The following is an 8435-nucleotide window of genomic DNA, read 5'->3' as shown; positions in this document are numbered from 1 at the left end:
GCACCATTTGGATTCATGAGTCCCGTCCCCTCGCTGAGCGGCGCGGGGCAATCTCAGGCGCTCCGGTGGGACCGGGGAGGCCACGAACGCCAGAGCAGAGCGACGCACGGGTCCGTCCACGCTAGCTCGCCTCGGAGCTTCATGCTTCAAGGCAAACAAGATTCAAAGCAACAATGCCAAAACAATTAACTGCAGACAAATAAAATGAGAGACATGCGCATGGTAACGAGCACTAAGGAGACGTAAGAAGCGGTCTAACAAGATTCTTCTAGACTGACTTTTAGGCACCAGCCTCGGGCAGGACCGACTAGTTAGACGGGAGCGAGTTTGTTTTCTGTTTTTAGTGCCCTTCCTTCCTTGTATCCCTCACTCTCTTCCCCAGGTTTTCCTGGAATATTCAACAGCGGTTAGTGATTTAATCCAAGTCAAGTGAATTATTTAAGGCCAGTTTAATGACTGGGGGTGGCCTCATTTGCTGGTCCAGATGAGAAAGCCGAAGGTCACCTAAGAGAGTCTCTAAATGCCGCTGCAGGTCCCCCTCCAGAACGCTCGTCCATGTTCTACTGAGGCCTGAAACTGACTTTACCACCCAAAGCTCTGGACTGGAACTCCAACCTCATCCCTCGCTCATATTACAGCTGTTTAGAAGAAGCAGAACCCCCCCCCCCCTCCATCTACACCACCAGCCTCCCCCACCCTCCACACACAAGGAGCCTGGATGTCTGCCAAGGACTGTTTCGGAATACTAATGAGGGTGGTTAGCAAGTCAAAGCTTCAGACCGGAGGTGTGGAGACCAAGCGCGCACCGAGGAGCTCCGAGGTCAAGTGCAGCGGGGAGACTTCTACCTCTGGCCCGGGTCGACCCCGGTCCGACCCCAGCCTGTCATGGCCGATCACAGGCTGGAGAGGAGTAATTAAATCACAGGTGCTTGGTGCACTTCTGCTCCCGCTCCATCGTTTACACCTCCTGGAGCTTCTGCTTCACGCGCCAGTGTGTGTGTGTGTGTGTGTGTGTGTGTGTGTGTGTGTGTGTGTGTGTTCCCTGTGATTGCACCTCCTCTGCCTCAGAGTTGTTTGAGCTTCCTCACCCCTCCTTCTGCTTGTCTTCTGTTGCAGTTTTTATTTTCATTTGAACTCTGATTACGCTTCAGTCGGCCTGCATCTCCCGGATCCGTCGCCTATCCAACTTCTGCAGCTTCAATTAAATTCAGTTGCACCATCGGACCCCCCCAGAAAACAGAAATGGTGTCATCTTCCATTTCTGCTCCCCCTCCACGGACACCGGGGAGGTCAAGCTTGTCCGGCAATTCCTGTAGCTCCTAATAGCTCTGCTCCCCGGCTCTAAACAATTAAATGAACCAAACAACCAGCGTGCTTTTATTTAGACCTGGGAGAGTGATTACCCATCATGCATCTCACCGCTGTAGCTCAATTACTCAGAGTATCCCTAATTATTTTAGGAGGCGTCCACCAGTCATTCTGAACAAATTTACATGATCCTCTCACTCACCTGCGCGTTATTTACACGTGTAAGATATTAGTTATATGAAACTGTCTCTCTCACTTACGCACACACAAACTGAATTTCATGCAACACACTCTCGTCGAGTTTGCTGATTTTCCTACTTCCGTTCGGTTAAACAGGTGTTTTACTTTGTGTTGCGTGTTCTAATATCACATCTTATCTGCCTTCCTGTTTCCTTTGGGTGAGCAGCGTGATTCTGGGATTAAACCGAACAATAATGTAAACCTTTTTGCAAGGAAAACGGGGGGATTTGAAAAGAATTAAAACCAACAGGAGAGCGCGGGTGTGGGTCTGTGGAAGAGCAACATTGCCATCTATTGTCGAAAAAGAGAACCTCACCCCCCCAAAAACGCGCGCACGGCAGGAGTAAATTGCGCGTGCATGTTTGAAGTGACAAAAGTTGCCCGCCCGTCTCATTCTTCACGTATGTGATGTTGATTCCACAGTTTGGTATCAACCCCCTCCATCTTTGGCCCCAGATACATCCCTCGCCCTGCTCTCAGGTAGGGTGTATTTGCACGTGATGCGGGGACGGTGCCGCATCCTCCCGCACCGCCGCCTCTCCCGGGCGTCCCGACGGTGCCTGATGTGGCTGTGATTTAATTCCTCTCTGCTGAATTAGAGCAGGCCGCAGATTATTGAGTGGCCTGTCCGTCCGTGTGAGGGATTAGAAGTGAAGCAGCATGAGGTGATGTGACGCATGGCCTCTTTCTAATGAACACACGCGCACAGTGACGCCATCCATCTAAACATGGGAACCACACACCGAGTTGCAGTCGGAGCGGCTGAGAGCAATGACTTCTTTCTTAAGCATAATTTTATGCACAATGTGGCAGATTTGGATGCGGCGCTGCCAGCCTCAGTCTGAATCCCAATTCCACATTCAGATTGGTTTATTTCTGAGGCGCCTGGGCGAATCATGCCCCTAATTAATCAGAATGATGCATCCATTCCAACTGATTTCTTCCCTTTTCCCTCCAATTTTCGGGGGCTGATGAGGAATCCGGGAGAAAATAGGAGCCCAATCAAAGCTGAGGAACTCTTCAACGAAGAGCACAGGCTGGAGATACTTCAGAGGACACTTCCACCATGTTGCTGCTCTGTTACACACCTCAGAAATGGATGCCATCATCGAACACTATTAAGGACAAACAGGTCGAGTACATCAGCAACCAGAAGCCCTGTCTCTTATTCCTCCCCCTCCCCAATCAACTCCTGCTTTCCTCTCCCTCCCTCCATCACTTCAGCTCTAACCGCGCCTGACAGCTGGAGATGAAATAGAAATTTTGATATCAAACACCTACACAAAGGAGGCCTGACCTTTGATCAGCGCACCCATTTGATGTGGTGACACCGAATTTGCATCACGGGAGCCCGGGCGGTGGACGCGGCGCCACAGAGGGCTAAAGCCAGAGTCCTGTCATGGAACTGTGAAGGTCAGGGGCCTATTAGACAAGAACAAGCCCTCTAATCCCACACAAGGGCCCCGAACAGCATTTGATGTTGGAAACACAGAAAAAGAATCGAAAATTGAGCCCCGAGAGGAAAGCGATGACGGCGAGAGTATTCATTAGGCCTCAGCACACGACCGAACACGGGAGGAAGGGCCTCACGGAATTACTGCCAGATACGACTTCGTGTTTGGTGACAATCCCAAGCAGGATTCTGCCCTTCTGCCCTCTTCCTCCCGCCTCCAAACACAACAACTGCAGCAAACCTGCTGTCGTCCCAAACGCAACATCTGTATCGCTACCATCAACGATGGCAGCTTAGCGTTATGGGCTAATGAGCCTTAAAAGCCTCATTAGCCCACCGTGTGGGTCTCTCTCGCTCTCACTCACCAGGTCAGCCGAACTGTGCCGCACGATAACAAGAGCTCATTTCTGATGCTGTTTTTAGGACAGATGTGGAGAAACAGCTGATTTATTATCCCTGGGCCACACCCTTTTAAGCCCCTCCCATGACGTTCACATCAACCTCAGAACAGGTTTCTTTGCCAAAACGACATATTTTTGCGCGATTCTGCTCCTATTTTTGATTCATTCAGACCCCTGCTTTAAAAGTGTCATTTTTTATGTATCGTGGACACTTAAGCACACATCCTTTCTCTTTATTAGCCCCAATAATCTCAGAGGAGTGATGAACGGGGGTTTTTTCCCCTCGCCACACTGCGTGACCCACCTCTCCGTTACCTCACCGCGCATCCTGACAGCAGTATGAGCTAAGACTTTTCAGGTCGGGAGATTTTTAAGGCTCGGGAGTTTGTTGCTCTGATCAATAATTTTGGTCTTTGTAATTATCTCATCGTCGCGCTCATTAATTATACTTTCAAGGCTCATTTCCAGCGTTTGGCCACAGATGCAGACGTGGGTGAGCGTTGGTGGGAGGGGGGTAATTAATGCTCTGCCTCTCTGTGTAAGGCTGTTTGCCACTCACGGGGGCCAAAATTGCGAGCGCTTTGTCATCTGAAACTGTAGCAAGCGGTGGACAAAGGAGGTCTTGGGCGGCCAAATCGATAAGCTTCTGTGATGAGCCAAATTTAGAGAGCAGGTTCTGCTCAGAGGCAATCCTCTGGTACGCCCCCCTCCCCCCAAAGACACGTTAAGCTCTGGAAACTGAGTAAAAGTTTGTGCAAAAACTGAAACCTTTCAGACAAATACAGTATTTTCCTTCCATTTAGCAAATGTTGCTAATTAGCAAATGTCGTACAGACATTGCTTGAAGACTCCTTATTTTCACCATCTGTTGAGATGCAGCAGCTAAAATCCCATAATGCTAACATGATTCCAATGGGTATCGATGCTCATCAGTTTCACGGCCCCATTTACACCAAGCAGCAAATGTTAGCGTCACTTTTGCACATGGGTGATCCGTGTTCACTTCTTATTTTGTGTTTGTTGACACGTTTGGACCGTTTTAGGGTGTTGTTTGGGGTTTTTTTCCGGGCATGAGATAAATCTTGGAGCAGTCCATGCTTAAAGTGAAACCAGGGCGATGTGCGACATTGCTAAATGTGATGCTAACTCACCAGCCTCTCCATCTGTCCAGGAGGCGGGGTCGCCAGATTGGCTGAATCATTTTTTCTGGGCGTAAACATCTGCCAGATCTCCCATCCTTCTCATAACACCTGGATAAGCAGCACGGCTGACAGGAAGTGGTAAATGTTATAGCATTTTAATGACGCTCTTGTGTATGTTGAAGCGTTGTGGAATAAGGATGTTGTTTACACCTTTTTATACACAGAAATGCACACAAATATAAGACATTGCTGTGGAACTGCGCATTTAGTGTCCACGGAAGCACTAAATGCAGCTGGAAGAACATCTGGCTCGCTGATGCCACCTACCGGCTACTCGATACGTTTCCACACGCAGACGCAGGAGGTTCCTAAACCAGGTTTCTAGTCATTATTTTCTCTTAAAAGTGATTTTGACATTTTACGGACCAGAGATGAGTGGAACCAGTGGTTCTGTAAAACCAAGGACAAAATGACCTGGATGTGCAGCTAGAGAAGGCACAGAAGGCATCAGGAGTGTCCAGATGTGCGTGAAAAAAGAGGTCCAGTAAAACCAGGGAGCGAAAAAGCTTATAGCTGCTTGAGATTATCTCTAGAAGGAGAAAAGCCTTCAGGTTGTACCAGCGACCACTGGGGGTCAATGAAGTGCCACCTTCCCCCACAAGGGGGCAAAGTAGGTTCACGGAGCCCCGCCGGAGCGCGGCACAATTACTCCAGCAACGGATCCGTCCTCGGATGACAAAAGGCGTCAGAGCCGTTTGCCTCTGGAAGAAGGAAGGCATGCACTGGAGTGTGCTGTTTAAACAAAGCTCGAAAGCACAACCACTCTCTTTCTGCTCTTCAAAGGAGCACATTCCTTTCTTTTCACCTTGGAAATTAATTTCCCACCCCGATGTACAAACTTGGCCTTTTCACCCCCTTTGCGACATTTTTCCCCTTCTGGTTTCAAGCAGGAAACAAACAGAAGAGGATTGTGCGAGGTTTGAACCCCCCCCCCCCCCCCCCACACACACACACACACACACACACACCGCTCACAGACTTGATGTTGGGAGATGAGACGGGAAACAGGTGTCACCCATGACCTTCACTGCTCAAACACTGCACTCCAAACAGGGGTGTACGAGGAAAGAGGCCAGGCGGGGGCTTCTCTCAAGCTACTTTGCTAATTCTTCTCTCATCGTTCCCCTTCTAGGAGATGATATCAGGTGACCCTGCGCTCCCACGCTTGTCGTTAAAGATTATTTTCAACACAATCGATGACATACACCACGTTCAACCCTCTCTCACCTCGCCTCGGAAAGATGACCCCCGCGGACAAAGAGAGGAACACAGAGTAATAACCCCCAAATCCCAGAGACGGGCTTATGTGAAGCCGGAGACGATTGGGAAGACTGAGGCGCTGGAGGGCCGGCCGGTGTCTCCGTCTGTCAGCGACGCTTCTGTCTTCAACTCTGTTTCCCTCATAAGAAAAAGATTAATTCTGCAGATTATCAAGCTTCAATAAACTTCTGTGGCTGGATGTGCGCCACCTGCTGGTCAGACACCGCCCTGCGTCCATCTCAGACTACTTCCTTAAATGTACAAATAGGTAAGGATTTGCTGAAGATGGAGAAACAACTGCTCTGATAAATGTTTTACATTCCAGCGATGGCACAAAGATCCTCGATGATCCTCCGTTATTTCGGACACATAAAACGGGGCCTTTTCGTTTTGGCCCATATTTCACACCAGCAGCTGTATGTCACAGCTTTATGGTCATTATCTCACCACAAACACGACCAAAGAAATCCCCGGCCACTTGTCTATAGAAGGGCGCCTGTTTATGGACTAATGGTTATCAGGCTTGTACGTAAACGCCGTGAGCCTGAAGGCCAACTGTTGGCATGAGCTCGAGCCTGAAGCCTCGGAGACAGATGGCAACCAAATGTCTTTTACTGGCTGTTTTTACCCACTTGTGTGGATCACATCCGTCACGACCACAGCGGGGACTACATGACATTTCTGCCGTGCATGTGTACATAGAGGAAATGTTTATGTGTATGTGTGTTTGGCCTTCGCGGTGTCGTGTTGCGGTGCTATATGCTGACACAGGGCGCGGAGCTACAGGTCGCACCTGGCGTGGGAGAGCGGTTCGCCAGCTGCCGATGCCTGAGTGTCAGATGCACGCAAACACGCACAAATGTATAGCTGTTCATGCCATTCCTTACATTTGCGTGCGTGCGTACGTAGACACGTGCACGGGCTGTAGCTTGGATGCACGTAAATTTGCCCTGGGAGGATTTTTTGATCACATTTTCGGGGGTTGTGTACAGAATGTATAATTCTTTAAAGGTTTGTTTAGATTTTGCGTCAGCCATTTTGTCAGAGATAGACGCACTGAGGCCTCAGCTCACCTTCATCTTATTTCCGTTCAGTAGGTCTGTGTGGAATTCAGGCAGACGTTCCTCAGCCTCAGCGGCTCCTCGCGCTCTCCTGCTGCTTTGTGACAATCGAGTGTTGACGTTGATACCCTCAAAGTTCTCACCGATCAAGAAGCGCTCACACCGTCTGACCGCTTCAAAGAAGCCGCACGCCACCAAAGGCCGCCTGGACCCGTCACCGCCACGTTGCTCTTCCACCAGAGCGGCGTGCGCGGGCAGCTGGCGGTTTGCAACTGCGAGCGAATGACAATGTGGCAAAATTATGCTGAAGTCGGAGATAAGGGATCAAAGTTGAGCCGGCAGCGGCTTCAGAGGCTGTATCGCCTCCTCGGGGTGCCGGGTAATCTAATCAGCTGTACAGTCACAAACTGACTGGAGGTGAAACTAAACAGGAGCTCAACAAGGGAGGGGGCACTTTGGTGGCTCACATAAAAATCATGAAGAGAAGATATGGATATTTCTGATTTGACTGGCACCGTCTCTTATTCCTCCTCGCGTCCAGCTGATGTGTTCAGGGTGGGGGAGAGAGGAGGGCGAGGTGAGAGGCAAGGAAGCCATCAAACCCCCTCCAGAGATGGACAAGCCCCTATTATCCCCTCATCCTCCTCCTTCTCCTTCTGAGTGGGGGCTCATAATTGGACCTTTGTGCTGTGTGTGAATTCTTCGCCTGCACACACTTTCCCAGACTGTGTCTGTCCAGCAAACAGATGGGGTCTGTACGCTGCGGACACACACACAAACACACACACACACTGTGGGTTATGATACACAGCCTCACAAACCCTGCAGATGCCCCACTAATCAGGGGAAAAAATAGCACAATAAAAAGGCAAGTTTGAGTGGTCCTCAACCCCTGCGAGGAGGCCTCGGGCCCCTAAATCCAAGACTCTGGAACTCACAAACATCCAATAATGTTTTTGTTGTTAGGTCGTTTGAAGTCCTCGAGGAAGGATACGTCAGTTCCTGAGAAAGGCTGCTTGTAAAGGTCGATTGTCTGGCCATTCCTTTGTTTTGTGTGCATTATTTGACATTTCGAAAAGTAGAGCAGCAATATGTTGCCAAGGCAACTGGGGGCAAAGGGGTGTGAGGCGTGTCACAGGTGCCCCCGGTCACATTGTGCTTCTTGTCCTGCTGCTTCAACCATGCATCCAACACAAACATGAGATGCATCAAAGCTCTACCGTAGCCGTGCTGGTTACGGGCTTTTTAAAGCTTCGCTTCCCGCATCGGCCTCATGCTTTGTCTCTTTCACCAGGACTCTTTGCTCTTTTCGCTCATTCCGCCATCCTGTCCCCATGCGTTCCCCACCTCCTCGCACCTCTGAATGTGTAAAGATAGCTGCAGATGGCGTGCTCCATAAATCAGACGCTCGTTTAACTGCCGGTCTGCCCAGTTTGACACTCCCGTCTCTGTGATCCATTTGTGTCCCTGGACAGACAGGAGGTGGCAGTAACATGTTGATCAGAAGGAG

The 8435-nt window shown here is 49.9% G+C and overlaps 1 long non-coding RNA gene across 1 annotated transcript; it reads left to right on the top strand.

Moving 5' to 3' along the window:
• Positions 1-2899: 2899 nt before the first annotated feature.
• Positions 2900-6112, top strand: LOC115246831 (uncharacterized). The gene is made up of 4 exons (XR_003885926.1): positions 2900-2961; positions 4574-4682; positions 4769-4921; positions 5737-6112. It is a non-coding gene; the product is annotated as an uncharacterized lncRNA (long non-coding RNA).
• The last annotated feature ends 2323 nt before the right edge of the window (positions 6113-8435 follow it).

Source organism: Takifugu rubripes, chromosome 19, assembly GCF_901000725.2.
Source record: "Takifugu rubripes chromosome 19, fTakRub1.2, whole genome shotgun sequence".
In the NCBI taxonomy this organism is placed as follows: Eukaryota; Metazoa; Chordata; class Actinopteri; order Tetraodontiformes; family Tetraodontidae; genus Takifugu; species Takifugu rubripes.
Note: the sequence above shows the minus strand (reverse complement) of the source record. Positions and strands in the feature narration are given on the sequence as shown.